This window comes from Canis aureus, chromosome 27 (assembly GCF_053574225.1).
Source record: "Canis aureus isolate CA01 chromosome 27, VMU_Caureus_v.1.0, whole genome shotgun sequence".
In the NCBI taxonomy this organism is placed as follows: domain Eukaryota; kingdom Metazoa; phylum Chordata; class Mammalia; order Carnivora; family Canidae; genus Canis; species Canis aureus.
This window is the reverse complement of record NC_135637.1, coordinates 13811957-13829732: the sequence shown is the minus strand read 5'-3', so window position 1 is coordinate 13829732 and position 17776 is coordinate 13811957. Positions and strand designations below refer to the sequence as shown.

General features: G+C 46.5%; 1 protein-coding gene across 7 annotated transcripts in view; it reads right to left on the bottom strand.

Moving 5' to 3' along the window:
• The window catches only part of RPH3A (rabphilin 3A), a 267775-nt gene that overhangs the window by 96881 nt on the left and 153118 nt on the right, over window positions 1–17776 (bottom strand). For 2 of the 7 annotated variants that reach the window (XM_077875706.1, XM_077875713.1), the window contains exons 1-2: window positions 3842–4149; window positions 3553–3663 (exon numbers count right to left, since the gene is read on the bottom strand). The gene's annotated coding sequence lies outside the window, so the exon portion shown is untranslated. Of the gene's footprint in view, window positions 1–3459; window positions 3488–3552; window positions 3664–3777; window positions 3802–3841; window positions 4150–4188; window positions 4337–17776 lie in introns of those variants that run through there. The other 5 variants (XM_077875711.1, XM_077875709.1, XM_077875707.1 and 2 more) reach the window with 4 other exon arrangements.

The window sequence follows — 17776 nt, the reverse complement described above, 5'->3', positions numbered from 1 at the left end:
TACAAATGGAAAATTGAGCCTCAGAGAAGTGAAATGACCCAACTGGAGGGACCTAAACCCAAGAGAGCTATTTTCAGAGTCCATACTATTAGCCACCATGCCATACTACCTTAATATACTTCACTGAGGAAATTGAGGCTCAGAGAGGTTAAGAGTCTTGCCTGACATCACACAGCAAGGAAGGGCTGGAGTAGAACTTGAACTCAGGTCTGGCTTCTCCCAGAGTCCCACACTGCAGTCCCTCAAATGGCTGGTTAAGGAGGCAGAGAGGGGTGAGAACAGGAAGGAGAGGGGCCTATTTCTATGGTGCCTCCTTCACAGTCCCAGCACAAAAGGATCTCCATCCTGGGTGGCAGCTGAATAATTTAAGCTTGTCAGCTCCAGCCTACCACTACTGGGTCCTGGATTTATTTTTATCCCAGGTTACAGCCACAGCACTTAACAGAAATCTACCACACTGTTTGCTTCTCATGGTCTTCATATCAAAGCCTGATTCATCTGCCTTTACGACTAGCTCCCCACTCAAAGGGGATAAAGAACAGAAGATAGGACCATATGTTGTGGTGGTCTTTATCAGAAAGTCACAGATCCTCTATGATCCTTAGGGTGGCAGGGTGGGGGTAAATAAAGAGTAAATACCACATCCTACAAATAAGTGCTCAGAGCACCCTGACAAGAACTCACAGTCTTGGACAGGCAGCTAGGATGTATACAAGCTGTAGGAAAGGAGGAGATGCAGAGCAAGCTGGTGAGAGTCTTCCTAGGGCACCTTTTAGAATTGCAAAACCTCTGGCTGCTGCCTCTCGCCCACCAGTGAGAAAGGAAATGTCCGTATTTGTCTCCACAGCTAGGCTTCCCAATCACCAGCACAGGCTGGAGAGACATCACAGAATGTCCTCCCTCCGAATCCAGCTGGGTGGGGTGAGTGGGGGCTGCCTGAGCCAGGAGTAAAGGGATGATGCCTTGTCTCCATGACAGCAGATGTGCATCTTGCTCTGCCATGATTTACTGTGTGGTCTTAGACAAGTTGCCTTCCCTCTCTTGCTCCCCACCACCCCAGCCCCAACCCTGCTGCTGCCCGAAGGAGTCAGATTTGATCACAGGTTCTAAACTTGAAGGGCTCAGATGAGCATTAGGGAGGGTCCACTTGTCCCCAGGTGGTGTGTGTGTGTGTGTGTGTGTGTGTGTATGTGTGTGTGTGAATATGCATCTTTTCAGAGTGGAGGCTCTCAAAGGGGTCCTTGCTGCCACCCCTGGGATAAGTCTCTATAGAGCTTTCAAATGCTACAACATCTGTATGTCTATGTATCTGAGGCCATAAATAAAGCAGACCCCTCTCCAGCTGAGCACAAGATTCTAGGAACTCAGCAAAGTTCTCACAAGAAACCCCCAATCCCAACCCACCCCAAACAGGCCTCCTTGACACATGTGATAAATTCCCAAACACAGTACAAACCAGTCCTAGAAGTATGCCTGTACATACACTCCTCACATAGTCCCAGATCCACAGAGCTAGAAGGGGCCCTGGAGTCACCTAGACCATGTGCCTTATTGCACATTCAGGGAAACTAAAGCCCAGAAAGGGGAGGCAGAGCTGGGGATGGAACCCAGGTCTCCTGGTCCAAGTCTAAGTCTCTTTCCAGAAGCTTCTGTTTCCCTCTCCCTGGTGCACCACAATGCACCATTTCAAATGTGATGGGGGAGGAGGGAGGGCAGCCTTTTGGATCTTAGCCACCCCCAAGGAAGTAAGGCTGAGAAGCAGCAAGGAGATGTTTTCAAAGCACCCACATGTTAACAACCCAGTCCCAGCTACCTCCGCTGGGCTAACATGCATGCTCTGCACAGTTAAGCCAGTTGTTAAAACACTGAAATACTGCTGAACCAGATGGTGATGTTGCACTGAGGCTCCCGTGGCTCCCCTGACACTCTCCTAGTTCCTCTCCAAACTTCCCCCATAATCCAGCAATTAAAGAGTTAACACTTAGCACAATAGGGAACTCCTAAGAGCCCCCCACTCCAGGGCCCCAGCCATTGTCCAGTTTGACCAGTGAATGCCAAAGTTCGAAATTTTAAATTTCACCAGCAGCCAGATCTCATGGCTCCTTATCTGAACCAAATTTCTGCATGTCAATCATTCATACTTGAGGCTTCCCAGGGAGGAAATTAAGGCAACTTCCTCCTCAAGGTCACCCAGTGAGAAAAGTGTGGGGTTTTGAGGACACGTCTTTGACACTAATCATCATGCAGCCCACCTCCTTTGCCTCATATGGTCTACCTGAGCAGGCACATGCCCTGGGATTTCGGCGTCCCCGCTTGGCTCTGGGACTGGAGAAAATGACTGAGTGGGCCCTGCTTATGTTTCAGGCTTGCCAGTCTCTGGGCTGATGTTTTATTCCTCCCACCATCAAGAACAAGAACCTACAGAGAAATCCTTGGGAGTGCAGAAGACTGAAGTGGCCCCTGAGATAATAGTGAGGATGCTAAAAATAAGGACATTTATTTCTAGAAAGGTAGATGTAATCAAAGCAGAAAGCAAAGAGAAATCTCCTTTTTTATGGGTCACAGATTAGCAGCAAAGGTGTTTTAAAATTAAATGTGAGCTTTTGGATTCAGCTACAAGAAATCTCAACTTTCCACTCACTAACAGGTTGGTGCAGGCTTATCCCATCAGGATCTCATATAAAGAAACTAGAGTGGGGTTTGGTCTGCCCTGGAACTGATCCAAAGCCAGAAACAGGAGTCTTTCCCTAGAATCAGAACAAACCCTGTTCCCTTCTTTGCCTACTCTGAGACAGGCTTAGGATGGAGTCCTCCAGGCTGGTGCCATGATGCACCCCCATACAATCACTTACAGGTTACACCACCTGTGAAAATAAAACATCGTCTGCTCCAGAGGCTGTTGGCTGCTCCCCTATGTCCTGCCTGACCACTCATTCCCAGCAAAATGTGGTCCTTCCATGGTTCCCAGCTCTCCCATCTCAGGAAGCTCAGAACAGCCAAGCTTGCAAAAATCACTACAATTGAATTACTCAGCTGTACTAGAAGATGGTACAGTCCTAGCCCTCTCCTATGCAAGCCTCACCTGGTGTGCCTAGGTGACCCTCAACAAGGATTAACCTTTCGGCCTCAGGTGATGCTCTCCCATCCAGGGCAAAGGTGCCCACCCACGGATCAGAACACCAGAGACCCCTCCATGCAGGCTGGCCAGCCTACGAAGGGTTAATCCACTCGGAGAACTGCTGGCTACTTTCAACAGCTTCTGCTGCAAGGGAGAGGGTAAATTGGGCAGAAGCCACAATTTTGATCGCATTGCCTAAAACAGGAGCATATTTTACCCCTTCCCTGGGCACTGAGCCGAAATCTCATTTAGCTTTGGGGTGCCATTTAGGCGATCAAACACTGCAGAATGTGGGCAAATAAATGTGGTCGCTCTTCAACCTCCCTCCCTCCCCTACCTACCTTTCATCCCAAGCAGCTCATGTGCACACCTCATCCCAACTGGGATTCCAATACCCTTAGCCCATTTACACAATTGAGAAGAATAGCACTTACCTCCACACCAGAGGATTGCAGAGGGAATGGGTGAGCCAACTCCTCCCTTCCCTGCTGGGGTGGGAAGATACTAACTCCCGATGACTTGGTTTGAAAGCTCAGTAGAGGTGCCTGAAAGAAAATTGTTCATTTGATTCCCCTACTCTTCCCAAAATAAAATCAAAGCACTAGCACGCGCGCGCGTGCACACACACACACTCACACACACACACACACACCAACTACCCCTAAATCATGCAGGATCAAGACGAAAAGAAATATCACGGTCAGAAGAAGAGAAAACTCAGACCAGTCAGTGGACAGGCTTCCTCAGACTGCCCTCCACATGGATGAAGGTTTTTGCTCTGAGTCTTCTCCCCCCACCCCTCTTCCTCTCTCTTTCTTTCTCTTTCTCTCTGTCGTCCGTCCGCGTAGGCAACTCCGGGCTGCTGGCAGTAGACAAATCAATTGCTTCCCCAGTGCCTGAATCAGTGGCAGCTGCCACCACTGCTGCAAAACCCTGTGTGAGCAAGGGAGGGGGCAGCAGCTTCCCGGCGCAGGGGGAACCAAGCTGGCCTCCCACCCGTGATTTATGTGTGAGATGCCTGGAGAAAGAGAGGCGGGGGGGGGGGGGTCAGGAGGAGAGGTTGGGCGCACCAGAGATCCCCGCTGGTCGAAACGGCAATCAGGAGATTGGCGATCAGCACCGCGGACAGCGCTAAGATGCGGCGGCGGAGGGATGGGCGGGAAGCGCAACCTCCAGGCAGCGAAGTTAAGTTATTGGATGGTTAGAGCAGAGAAGGGGGAGTAGTGGGAGGGGGGAAACGGGACTTCTCGACATCACACAGTGAAGTCAGTGACAGCCTACCTACCACACACTTGTTCTAATATTGTCGCTCACTCTCAGAGCCAGGAGCTGTAAGTTCACAGCCCCTTTCCTACACACGCCCCCAGACCTTCACTGTTCCTCTCTGCTGAGAAGAGTCTGACCCCAGTGTGGGGGCCTCCAAGTAGTTTCTACCCCCAAAACTCAGTCTAGCTGACTTGGCTTCACCTGCATTGCTTCAGATTTCTGACCCGTATCTTGAGTGCCTCAGAATTCAGAGCATGAAAAGCTTAACAAATGTAAATTTCTAAAGGGCTTAGTTGAATAAGCATTTGACAGATTTCTGGGAGCTAGTTTTGGCCCCCATACAACCTTGGAAAAGTCATTTTAATGTCTCCAAGTCCCAAATGTAAAGAGGATATGACTACCCAATTTTCCTAAACATAAAAAGCAACAATGAGGACACCAAAGTTGTGAGCTGCTAAGGATACCATGATCCATAACCTCCTACAATTCAAATGTTTTGACAGAGGGAGAAAGGAATAGACAGCAAATCCAGGATGGTATGTGTCAAGCCTCACCTTTTAGCATGTGGTGTGAGAGAGATGAAGTTGGGAGAGTATGGGAGGTCTAAATTGTCTGACAACTGAGCTTTGACCAAAGACCCATCCTCAAAAGATCTGAAGTGAAATCACTATTTGAACAAGAAAATAAAATCATTAAAAGGAGAAATATACAAAGAGAAATTGATTCCCATAGCTTCCACTGTTCCAGATCTCAAGGGTCCTATTCTTGCTTACCATGGGAAAAGGAAAGGAAACTTTAAGCAAGCCAAGATCTGTTTAGAATGAGCACTGGGTGTTATGCTATATGTTGGCAAATTGAACTCCAATAAAAAAAAAAAAAAAGATCTGTTTAGACCTGGAAAGTTGAAGGAGAACTCTCTCTACTGGGGACCCTCCTCTAAACTTTCCTACTCAGATGGCCCAGGGTGAGATACTACATCTGTCACTTAATTCTCTCCTTGAAAAGTAGGACTTAACATATCAGAGTGTTAGTGATCATTTAGAGCTTCACTGTATAGATGTTCACGATCATCATGATCATGATCATGGTGATGATGGTAATGATTATGGTGGTGGTGGTGGTAATGGCAGCTATCGTTTATTGGAAACTGATTCTGCACCAGCTATTCTCCTATAAACTTTATATGTATCAGCTCCTTCAATCCTTGCCATGACCCTTTGAGGAGACTACTATTACTCCCATTTTACAGATAAGGAAACTGAGCTTCAAGAAGGGAGGAGGAGAGTGAGGGGTGGGTGATGTTGGATTATCGGACTGAGACAGTTCGATCCCCTCACTTTACACATGGAGAAAGTGAAGACCAGAGAGGAGCAGTGAGTTGCTCATAGCCAAAGAGCCAGAAAGTGGCATAGTTGAGTCTGGAACTTAGGCCTTTCAGGTACCAGGGCCATGCTCTAGCACCAAGGACAGTGCCTGGCACAGACTAGGCCCTCCATAAACATCTTGAAGAGTGATTCAATAAGACAGGGATTAAAGTCACACAGGATTCTGGTGGTAGAATCAGGAACCAATATTTCCCAGGTCTTTTAATTCCTAGTCCCAAGGAACATCTACCCCACCTCACAGCCTCTGGGATTAGGCACATGTTCTGAAAGGGTCTGTCTCTAATTCAGATCTCCTTAGGAAATGAAAATAGCTACCACCTGCAAATGCCTACACACCTACTGTGTGTTAGCTAAGCACTTGACACTCTCTCCAGTTTACACAAGTACCTGAGGTGGGTGCTTTTATTGTCCCATTTTCGGATGAGAAGACTGAGCCTCCAGCATGTGAAATGACACCCCAAAGTTCACAGTTAGATAGTACCAGAGGCAGGGCTGCAGGGATGTCTGATCCGAGGCCTGTGTTTTGGCCACCCTGCTAGTTTTCTTCCTCAAACCAAGCCCCTAGAGGCCCCTGGTAGAGTGAAAAGGAGGCCTGAGTTGCCCCCCACACACATCCTGTTTCAACTAGAGCAGCTGTGCTTTTAAGTGTTTTGCATACTGGGCATCTGCCCAAGCCTTCATTGAAACAGGGCTTTGCAGCAAAATTTAAAAATGATAATATGGTTGAAACCAGAGCTCTGCACCTTCCCTGGTGACCATGCCATCTAGGAACTAGCCCCACCTTCTCTGGAGATTTTGCCTCACCCGCTGCACTGCCCTGGTCACTATCTCTAACCCCTGGCTCTGTCCTGGCAGCTCCTGGAGAGTTCTTAGTTCAAAGAACCGACTGCTGCTGTAAGCTCTGACAGCTCTGCAGGAAGGAGATACCTCGAAACCAGACACCTCAAGGCTCAACCCAGCCAGACTCTGATCCTCTCAAGGATGGAGCACTGCGGTGGGATTTCTCAAGGCTCTGGATTCAGCAAGCTGCCCTGTCCTGTCTGCTCTGCCCTGTCCCAGAGGCAGCCCACTAAGTCTCTCAGTCACCCACAGGGAGGACAGCCGATGCTGGTGATGGTAATAACCACAAAAGCCACCCACTATGTTCTGAGTGACTCCTGTGCACTTTATTATTATTTCATCCTTACAACAATCCTATGTGTTCAGATGGTAATAGTTATATTCCCATTTTACAAATGAGAACACTGAGACTCAAATGCCTAAAGCAACTAGCCTGAGGCCATTTCATTAGTAAGTGGTAGAACTGGGATTTGGACTGAGGTCCTCTGAGTTTGTAACTATTATGCTATATGGCATCCCTAATTATAATGGTCTCTCCCATTTATTTTTGGTGTTTATTATTTACCTAGTGACATGCTTTATCACTTCAGTGATATTCATGACTTGACTTAGCATAGTGAAGTATTACCTATCTTAAAGATGAGGAAATTAGGCACAGAGAGGTCAGGTGACTTGCCCAAGGTAACACAGCTACAAAGAAGAGGAAGCTCAGGGTGTGAATCTAAATACTTTTAAGACCCAGCATGATGTACCATCCCTGAGGGAGATGGGTATGGAGATGGCACAGAAAGAATGTTATTTCACTTGGCAAATGGAGCAGAATAATGCCCCCAAAGATGTCCACAACCTAATCCTCAGAATTGGTCAATATGTTGCCTTAAATGGCAAATGGTACCTTATAGATATGATGAAGTTAAGGATCTTGAGATGGAGAGATTATCCTGAGTTATCTGGGTGGGCACAATGTAATCATAAATCCTCACAAGGGGAAAAGGGAGGAGAAGGGTGAGGGGTGTAGTGGTATTGGATTATAGGACTGAGATAGAGATGAAGATACTATAGTGCTGGCCCTGACGATGGACGAAGGGGCCACAAGCCAAGGAATGAGGGTGGCCTCTCCAAGCTGGAAAACACAAGGAAATAGATCTTCTCCTAGGGCCTCCAAAAGGAGCATAGCCATGCCAACACTTTGATTTTAGGGCCTCCAGAGCTATAAATCTGTGTTGTGCTAAGCCATTCAGTTTATGTTATGTGTTATAGCAGCCACAGGAAAACAACAGGGCATGTCTACCAAAGGAACCCACAATAAGAAGCCCACAGCAAATCAGTCTTAGCAATCACAACTGAGCTTCTTCTGGACTGGAGGACCTGGTGCTTCCATCAGACCTAAGTTGCTCTAAACTATACAGTATGTATGTGCATGTACACATGCATCTGTACACATGTGCACACAGACGGAGGCCCTACAACAGAAAGGACTCAAGCTCAAAGCTTCAGCCAGACAACTAGGCTCATTGGCTGGATGGCACTGCAGGGGCACACAGTACTTCCTTCATTCTCTCCTTCTCTTTGACAGCCTCCAGGGAAATGCTATCATCAGGAACACAAAAGGGAAGAAATGTCACAGGGCAGCTTTCCAGGAACACAGCTCATCACTGGGAATCAGTCAAAGACAAAACAAGTAAATAGAGCAGAAAGACAGGAGAGCAAGAAAAGAGAATTGCTGGGTCCCTGAGACTGGCCTATGTTCCCTGACAGATCCCTTCCCACTGAGGGATGCCTCAGCGGCATAGTCAGTTAAGCATCTGCTTTCCACTCAGGTCATGATCTTGGGGTTCTGGGATTGAGCCTCATGTCTGGCTCCCTGCTCAGTGAGGAGTCTACTTCTCCCTCTCCTTCTTCCCCACCATCCCCTCCCTGCTCATGCTTTGTCTTTCAAATAAATAAATAAAATCTTTTAAAAAATCCCTTACCACTGAGAAAGAGGAAAGTCTTGGGGAAGCCCATTAGCCCCCTAGGAGAAAATAGGGTAATTATAGAGAAGACACTGCAGGACTTGGTGAGACAAGTTTTTATGACAAGTCAACAAGTATTATTTATTAATCAGTCAGTTCAGTGTTACCAGGGAAGGCATTGTCAGAGGAAATAAGCCTGGGCTTGCCTTCCTGCGCTCTGGGCTTGATGCTTGGCTTCCACTCACTAGCTGTGGGACTTTGGGCATGTCATCTGCATGCTCTGTGCCTCAGTTTCCTTGACTATAAAATGGAACCACAATACCTTCCCCCACCTACCCACCTGTGTGGCAAAGACATTTCATTGAGCTAATGGACACGACCAAGTTTCCCTGTCTTCCTCACAGAGTCTAGATAAGCAACTAGGTCCAAACTACCAGAGGTGGTAGAAGAAGAACACTGGCAGAAACAGGGTGATGAAATTATCAAAAGGCCATATTTTAAGGTAAGATTACCTAGGTTCCAAACTGGCTCTACTACATACACACTGTGGCCCAGAGGACATTGCTAAAGGTCTCTGTGCTTCAGTGACCCTATCTATAAAGAAAAGGATAATAACTGTACCTCCTCACGTGGTTGTCATTAAGATCACACAAGCAAATATATGTAAAAGCACTGAGAATGGTGCCTGGGGTATAGGAGGCCCTATGGGTATCATCTTCATTTATTACTTTTGCTACTGTGACTATAATTATTATCAATGAGATGCATTTTCCAAAGAGTGATACACATTGGCCTGAAATACAAAAGAAGATGTGAGGTGGTCTGTGGATACAAATTTTTAAGGTTTGAATGTTACATATTTCTTTTCCAGTGCATTAGATATATATTGTATTTCCATTTCCAGTAGCGACATAATGTTTTCTTATATACAAATGTACTTAAGTTGATATAGAGCAAAAAGAGGTTTGCTTTTCTCTTTTATTTCCGGTACCTCAATGGCATTATCTGCCCGGAGGTCAGTCCTCTAGGTATGCTGGGTTCACCTAACTGCCCTCCTCAAAGTAACTGCATCTCTCAGGGGGCTGTTTCAGTTAATTCCAGAAAATCCAGAAGCAAAGTCTTTTTTATTTCTTTTAAGATTTTATTTATTTATTCATGAGAGGCACAGAGAGACAGGCAGAGACATAGGCAGAGGGAGAAGCAGGCTCCCTGTGGGGAGCCTGATGTGGGACTTGATCCCAGGACCCCGGGATTACAACCTGAGCCGAAGGCAGACGCTCAACCACTCAACCATCCAGGTGTCCCCAGAAGCAAAGTCTTATGGCAAGAAAATGAAGGAAGAATGCAGGATCTTCCCTCTCCCGGGTCCCCTCCAGAATCTGCTTCTGGTCTATAAAGAATAAATAACTAGCAGTGATTGAAGAGTGCCCATATGTGGGTCCCTCATCTGAGCTCCTACAATATTGCTAACCCTCTCCCTGGGCCCCGCCTGCATGACCAGCTCTCCCGTTGCACTGGATATTCCAAGAACATAGTGTAGTGTCTGACTTCTCAGGCCCCAGAACAAACTTGACATCTGGTCAATGCTGAATAAGTGAATTATTATTAGAATGTTTGATGCCTGTATCCTTTATCTTACTGTAATCTCAGGCAGGGGGAAATCTGACCACCCGCAATCGCATATTTAGTTTAAATAGGGCAAGGAGGCTCACATCTTCAAAATGAACAATTTTAGGAAGACCTGGGCCAGGTCATCAGCCTAGATGAACAATGCCAGAGTTGCTAGCCACAGGGTGAGGGCTGAGCAAGATGGGAGAAGCCAGAAAACCTGCCTGAAAAGTAAGATGTGAGCTGGTTGGATTTGGGCAAGTGGGAAAAGAGTAGAGTGAGGAAGAACTGCTTGAGAAAAAAAGCTCAGGCGACTGGATGCCCATCAAGGCATAAAGGATGAGGGGGCTGACATTTGACAGAAGAATCTACAATTCCAAAAGTAGCTTTAAGCTATGATGGAAAAGGAATGAATCCAGAATAAAGAGATGCCAGGCCCCTGCCTGGAGGAGAGAAGGAAGTCGGGAGAGGCAGAAATGTTTCCTATCGGGTCTTTCAAAAGCACTCCTCCAAAAATACCCACTGGCTTTCCTTGAAATGAACAAACCAGATTCCTCAACTCTGCCAGCATCTGTCAACAAGTCTTGGTTATTAGCTAGTGTTGGGGAGGGAGCAGAGGGAAAGCTGGCTCCTTATTTAGTGGCTTAGCTATTGATCAAGCTCCTAGCAGAATGGTTGAAAGGGAGTTAGCTTTGAGTCTCACCTTTTCTACTCACTGGCTGTGTGACCTTGGGCAAGTCACTTCACCTCTCTGAGTCTTAGCATCCTTCTCTGTAAAATGGGATGAGAGTAATATCTACATCGTTAGTTTATGGGATCTTATGAAATGAGCAGGACTCCACCCCTCCATACTACTGGCCAACGGGAGAGATAGACAAGAGACCTCCAAACAACAAAACAGAGCGGCAGTGGCCACAAGAGAGCCATGAGAAGTGTAATGTGGAGAAGACACATATTTCTGTGATGCATGGCGGCAGAGGAAGGAGGAACAAAGGTATCTCTGTAGGAGACCTGGGAAGTGGGTGGGTGGTGGGTGGCAGAGGGTGCGCCACGTGCCCAACCTCTCAGAGCCCCAAGCATCTCTCCCTCCCTACTCCGGTCCTTGCTCCAACATCTGGGGGAACAACTTCCCTCCAAGGAGATTTCTCAACATCACACTTATGTAATCCTAACATGATACGACAGATACCCAGCGGGCTTGAAAAAGGAGAGGCTAGCTCTCCCCATGAATCCCATTTGGCTAAGCAGGCAAGGCAGTGATGAGTGGCGCAGAGATGGAGAGGGACTGGCTTGCACGGCAGCGACTAGCAGTCAGATTAGCTGGCAGGGTGATACAGCGCTGTGTCCAAAACCTTAACAGTTATACACATTTACCATCTGACCCATTAGACTCTTCAAGAAATTAACCTAAGGACATAATTAGATGTATACACAGAAATTAGCATCACAGTCTTGCTTGCAATAATGACAGATTGGAAACAATCTGAATGTCCAGCAATAGGAGGGTTATTTGAATAAACTGTGGTATAGTCTATACCAGCAGAAGTGAAGCAGCGCCACACTGGTCTGGTATACCTTGACATAACCCTGAAAAGGTGTAATCTGCATACTTAAAAAAAAAAAAAAACTACAAGCCTGCAGCCTGGGTAGCTCAGCGGTTTAGCGCCACCTTCAGCCCAGGGCGTGATCCTGGAGACCAGGGATCAAATCCCACATCAGGCTCCTTGCATGGAGCCTCCTTCTCCCTCTACCTGCGTCTCTGCCTCTCTCTCTCTGTGTCTCTCAAGGATAAATAAATAAAATATTATTTTTAAAAAACCTACAAGATTGTATATATAGTTTGATCCCATTAATAAACAGGGTCCCGGGGAAGACAGAAATGCAGGCACTCTATCCCTCCGTCAAAGTCCTAACCAAAGTAAATAAAATTCATTTATTTACTCAACAAACATAAGCTGAGGACGGACTTACATGCCAGATGCTAGAGATACGGAGGACGCAAAAGTGACACCATCCCTTTTTTTGCCCAGCTTTGAGATACGAAGTTCACTTCTTTCAGGGAGACTTCCCTGATTACACCAGCCCAGACTGAGATTCCTCTTTTTTGATCCCTGGCAGTGCCCTGAGAATTTATGAAGGATGATAATAGCAATTTCCTAAGACCTCAGCTAATTTCCTTACATGTAGGATATTGCCAAATACATATAGTGTTTCTGGAGAGTAAATCCTAGGATTGATCTCCACGTCCCAGATGAGAAGACTGAGGTTCAGACAGAATAAAATATTTGTTCAGACTCATACACTACACGTAGCCAAGTGAGGATTCAGGCTGCCCTGTCCAACGTTAGATCCCATATCTCCTCGAATACCGTGTTTGTGCCAAACACAGAAGAACTTGCTGGGGCCCAACACAGGGCACCTGTCTGCACTCCCAAGACCCTTTCCCCAACTCTTCCCAACACGGCTGGACCCTCCTCTTCTCTGCCTCCAGTGCACATAATTCAGACACTGTAACAGCCTGTCTCCTTCCACCGTGTTCCCCAGTGTGGGGGAGGGAGGCATCTGACCACCTTAAATTGCAGGTTTAGGTTTCATAAATGGCTCATGTAAGTAGTGAATGGGATTCTCTAAGGAGCCTATGCCTTCCAGATGCGGCTGTCTGTGAGCAAGGTTAGAAGGACCTAGACTAGACCATTGTCCCAGAAGATGAGTGTCAGAGTTGCTGGCTACATCCAGATATCAGTTCCTGAGGATAGGGGACCACATATGTCTCTTATGTCCTCAACACAGGGTCTGGCACAGGATAAACACCAAATAAATAGTGGATGAATGTATGATTGAATGCATGAATGACAAAGGGCACCATTTTTGCCAGCCATTTTTTTCCTGGATAAAAGGTTCTTCCTCTGGGTTGGGTGCCTATAGTTAGTTCACTGAGCCTTGCACCATCATCACCACACCCAGAAAACTGCAAAGAAACGGAGCAGAAAGAAATTCAGGCCACCCATTCAGCCATGGCCCCTCTCATGACCCCAACCACATGGAAGACAAGGCTTGGAGAAAAGATGAGGAGTGATGGCTGCAGGGGAGGTCAGCTGCATATCCCCTGCCTGGGCTGATGCTTCTAAAGCTGCAGCCACATGGAACATTCCTGCTCACTCAGACAGCAAAACCAGGAACCTCACACCAGCCCTTTCTAGCACAGGAAGCAAAGAGAGAAAAAGCCTCAGGGGACATGATTCTGGCTGTGTTTAAAAATGCCTACTGGTTTTTCAGGGAAACCAGATAAGTTCCAGAGGGTACTTTTCATAAGCATTTATATGTCATTCTCAAGTCAGCCTTGAGGGGCATCAAAACAAGATTATGTCTCCTCATGGACCTATGCCTATATTCCCATAATTCATTGCAGGAAAAGGGAGCAGAGGTTCTGAGCCTCTCCATCCTCACCTGTAAAAAGAGAGTAAAGGGAGGGGGGGATGTTTGTAAGGATCAAAGGGCACTGAACACATGAAAGGACCCAGCACAGAACTCAGCAACTGAAAACGTTCAGCAAATGCCTGCTTGGTCTGAAGGCAACAAAAATCACCATAAAAATGGCAACAATATCTGAAAGAAATACCTCTTTCCAGTCTAGCAAGATTACATCTATCAGCCTGGCATCTCAAAAGAATGGATGCAGGACAGGTAAGTTTTGAAGGAAGAAGGGGAAAACTAGGGATCATGAGGTGTTTTCTCAGACATCAGGCCACGGTGGGCCCCAAGAAGAGAGATATTACAAGGGCGCTGGACTCACAGAGGGAGCAAAGGGAGTATAGACAAGGAATAAAAGAAAGGAAGGAAGGTTTTGCTGATTACACTGATGACCTCAGGGCACAGTGGGAAAACATGAGGTGTGGCATCAGGAGTCCTGGGTCATAACCAGCACACATTTGGTTGCAAGAAACAAACCGCCACAGAGATGGATCTCATGGAGTCTGGGATCAGCCTCCCTGCCACCATCATCTCTTGCCTGGACAATAGTGCCTCCCTGCAATGCATCTGCTGCACATGCCCAGGGATAGAGCCTCAAAATCAAACCAGGACATGCCATTCCTTCTCTTGAAACCCCCTCTGGTCTCTCCCCATTGCACTTAAAGAAAAGGTTTCCCTGGCCCCCCTCTCTCACCCCATGCTGCTTTTCCCTGCCTCCTACCACTTTCCCCTCTCTCACTATGCTCCAGCCTCAAGCCTTTGCTCTGTTCATCAAGCACGTAGGCTTATTCTCACCTCAGGGCCTTTGCACCAGCCGTTCCTTCTGCCTGGACTGCACTTCCTCCAGTTCTTTGCACAGTGGGCTCACTTGTCCTTCATGTCCTAGCTTAGGTGCCTCCTCAGAGAGGTCTTCTCTGATCACCTCATTGCCAATTTTAAATTTTAAATTTCTGCATAGGACTTATTAACACCTGATGTTTTTTTTTTTTTTAAAGAGGGAGCTTTTTTAAATTTTTAAAAAGATTTTATTTGTTTACTCATTAAAGAGAGAGAGAGAGAGAGGCAGAGACACAGGCAGAGGGAGAAGCAGGCTCCATGCAGGGAGCCTGATGTGGGACTCGATCCCAGGACTCCAGGATCATGCCCTGGGCAGAAGGCAGGCGCTAAACTGCTGAGCCACCTGGGATCCCTCTGATGATTTATTATTAATTCAAATAGAGTCTGTTTCTCTTACTACAATATAAGTTCCATGAGAGCAGACACCTAATCATCTGTCACAGTTATATCCCAGTACCTAGAATAGTGTCTAATATACGATAGGTGTTCAACAAAAATTTGTTGGATGAATGGATGGCTGTGTGGGTACATGGAGGGTGGATGGAAGGATGGATGGATGGACAGATGTATCCAAAAACAAGACATGAAATGTAGCCAGATCTCATATGATGTGGAAGAGGTCCATCATACACCAAGTTTTCTCCCAGTCTCCAAGTAGCTCCAGGGTATTTCTTTGCTCTGCTTACCTATCTCTTGTCTCTCTTTTTATTTTTATTTTTATTTTTTAAAGATTTATTTATTTATTCATTCAGAGAGAGCGAGAGAGAGGCAGAGACACAGGCAGAGGGAGAAGCAGGCTCCACGCAGGAAGCCCGATGTGGGACTCGATCCAGGGTCTCCAGGATCACACCCCGGGCTGCAGGTGGCACTAAACGGCTGTGCCACCAGGGCTGCCCTTGTCTCTCTTTTTAAATACATTTTTTTATTTTGTAATGACTTCAGGTTTATAGAAAAGCTGTGAGCCTCCATATGCCCTTTGTTCATCTTCTCTCCTAATGTTTTTTTTTTTTTCAAAGATTTTATTTATTTATTCATGAGAGACACACAGAAAGAGGCAGAGACACAGGCAGAGGGAGAAGCAGGCTCCCAGGTCTCCAGGATCACGCCCTGGGCTGAAGGTGGCGCTAAACCGCTGAGCCACCGGGGCTGCCCTCCCCTAATGTTAACATCATGTATTACCATGGTATCTTTGTCAAAACCAAGAAATTAGCATTGGTACAATACTGTTAACTGACTTCCATTGATTTCACTAATATCCATTTTGGTTGTTCTAGGCTCTGACATTGCCTTTAGCTGTCATGTCTCTTGGTGTCCTCCAATCTGTGACAGTTTCTCAGTCTTTCCTTAGTCCATGACTTTGACAATTTTGAGGAGTACTGGTCAGGTATTTTGTGGAATGTCCTGCCTTCCCACGGGCTTGTCTGATGATTCTCAGGATTAGATTGGAGCTATGGATTTGGGAGAAGACTCCCACAGAGGTGAAAGCCCTTCTCATCACTTCATATCAGGGGGTCCATGATGTTGACATAACTATGTCTCTTTTCCAGCCACTTTCCTTGGACTTGCATATGATCTGATTCTTCTTGGCTACCATTTCTGTGCCTCTACTATCTGAACACAGGCTCTGTGGCTTTGATCCGTTGGTTTAGTAGTCTCCATGGAGCAGGGTATAGGGCAGGGTCTCATAAGACAGAGAACCAGAGGGGCAGCAGGCTTTTTTATGAGGGTGTGTCCATTTCCTGGGGCTGCCATGATAAATTACCAGCAACTGGATTGCTAGAACAACAGATTTATTCCCTCACAGTTCTGGAGACTATAAGTCCGAAATCAAGATGTCTCAAGAGGGCCAGTCTCTCTCTTAAAGGCTGTAGGAAGGAATCTGTTCCATGCCTTGCTCCTAGCTTCTGGTGGTTGGCAACAGACCTCAGCATCCCTTGGCTCATGGCTGTACCACTCCAGTCTCTGCCCCATCATCATATGGCTTGGTCCCCCAATCTCTTCTGTGTCTGTGTCTTCATTTCTTATTCTCATAAGGACACCAGTCATATCTAAGCACACCACCCTAATCCAGTATGACCCCATCTTAACCTAACTAATTCCATCTGTAAAGATCCTCTTTCTAAATAAGTTTCCATTCTGAGGTTCCAGGTGGACATAAATTTTGAGGGATGCTAGTCAACCCTGTGCAGAGGGGGTATGACAGGTAGGGAGGTAACAGTCAGGCTCTGAGTCCAAACTCTTCCCTGATTAGTGAAGCAATCTTGGACAAATCATAAGCACTCATCCTGCCTTGCATTCCCCGTCCTGACTTGCCTTCCCCATCTATAGAATGGGAGAAGGTGATAATAATACTGTTTGCATAATAGGGATCAACTAAGTTGAGAACTATTACAGCATCTTTTAATCTATGGTGTACTTCATAACTCTGAGTTATTATCAGTGGGCAGCCATGAGAATGCCTTGCAGACCTCCAGCTACAAGAAGCTTAATTAACCAAGGGGCCCAGCTGCTACATTCTCAAATCCATCAGTGCAAATGAGGCCACACTTCCCATGGGCTGCTCCCAGCCAATGACTGAGCGCAGCAGGATACTAAAACAGGCCTGATCCAGGGAGACAGGCCCTTCTCTGGCAGTGGCTGGAGGACTCATGACACTTTGTGGAGGCTTCTTTAGACTATAGGGGAGTCTAAGACGCCCCCACCCATCCTTCCCTCCTTCTTCCCTTCATTCGGGGTCTTATGGCTCTCCATGCCTTCCTGGCATTCTTCCTATTTTCTCCCACGGGTGTTTCCCCTAATTAAATTCTTGCACACTTAATCCTGTCTTGGTGTCTGCCTATTGGGAGGACTCAGACCAGAACATTATCCCAGAAACCATCTATTACTTTTGCTCAATCAGCATACATCTCCTTGTTTTTGATTATCCTTTGAGTAAAACACACCTTCATGTCCAAGCCTGATCATTGGATTGGCCACAATGCCAATGTTTGGGACACAGAAGGGCATGTGACCTGATGCAAGCCAATGGATTCCTATCTGAAACTTTGCTACTGTTTTTAGAAAGGAGATATTTCTTTTACTGCTGCTAAGCTGATAGAATGTAAGCCTGGTGCTGCTGAAGAGGATCTTTGCTGCCCTCCGGCCTGAGACTGAAATCTATGCAAAAGAGAAAGGGATGTGAGAAACTGATACCATTATTTTAGCATCTGGATCCAGCCATGCCTGAAGCTCTAACACTTGTCCATAATGTATGTCAATACATTCCTTTTTTTTCCCCTTCAGCCTATTAGAGTGTT